We start from the raw sequence: 1,159 nt of genomic DNA, 5'->3' as shown, positions 1-1,159 counted from the left end.
TATGTGTGTGTGTATGTATGTATATGAATATGAAGGAGAATAACGTTAGTGTATATATGTGTATATGCATATGCATGTGTGTATATATGTCTTTGTGAAAATATCAGTGTACTTACAAGATCTTTTGTGTGCGTGTGTATGTGCATATGGGTGTGTGCATGTGTACCTTTGTGTGTGTGTGTGTGCGTGTGTGTATGTAGGGGAAGTGTGGGTGAAGGGGCAGAAATAATGATTGCAAAAGTGAAGGAAATCAGGTTTAAAGGGTTACTGGCTAATCCAGCTCACTAATCCGGTATCAGTCCATGTCAATATATGGAGACCGAAATTTCTGGACATAAGGAAACGGTTTATATTTATAAAACAATTAAATAAAACAAAAAGAACAAAAAAAAACAGTGCAAACACAAACAAACAAAGGAGCCATCAATAACATGTGACCTCAACTTTTAGGGAGTCTTCGTTAATCCTTTCTCGTTTGTGTCAGCGGGGTGAGGGGCAGAAAGGGAAGGAGAAGCAACAAGGACCCTGCTTCTTCCTTTCAATATATATTTGTCCTTCATTACCGTTTTGTCATCAGCAAAGCAACATTTGGCTTTTATTGCATTCTTTCCAACTGCTGTTGTTGTTGTTGTCATTGTTGTGGTTGTTGTTGCTGCTGCTGTTGCTGTTGTTGTTGTTGTTATTTAGATCACATCAACTTGCATAGAGCAGACCTCTGATCAAAGACATTCCAGCTCGTGACCATCTCATCTTTTCACCATTCCAAATATAGTGTGCAAGAATCCCCTTTCCTTGTTAGCTCCTTTTTTTTTGTTGTCTTAAGATGGCAGGCTGTATATTGAGGGAGATATTTGTCCTCCTCCACTTCCTCTTCCTCCTCTTCCTCCTCCTCTACCTCCTCCCCTACCTCCTCCTCTTCCTCATGCTCTTCTTTTTCTTCCTCCTCTTCCTCATGCTCTTCTTTTTCTTCCTCTTCTTCCTCATGCTCTTCTTTTTCTTCCTCCTCTCCATCCTCTCCTTCCTCTTCTTCCTCTTCTTCCTCTTCCTCCTCTTCCTCCTCTTCCTCCTCTTCCTCTTCCTCTTCTTCCTCTTCCTCTTCCGCTTCTTCCTCTTCCCCCTCTTCCTCTTCCTCTTCCGCTTCTTCCTCCTCCTCTTCCTC

Source organism: Octopus bimaculoides, chromosome 17, assembly GCF_001194135.2.
Source record: "Octopus bimaculoides isolate UCB-OBI-ISO-001 chromosome 17, ASM119413v2, whole genome shotgun sequence".
Taxonomy (NCBI): Eukaryota; Metazoa; Mollusca; class Cephalopoda; order Octopoda; family Octopodidae; genus Octopus; species Octopus bimaculoides.
The sequence above is the reverse complement of the archived record's forward strand: the minus strand, read 5'-3'. Positions refer to the sequence as shown.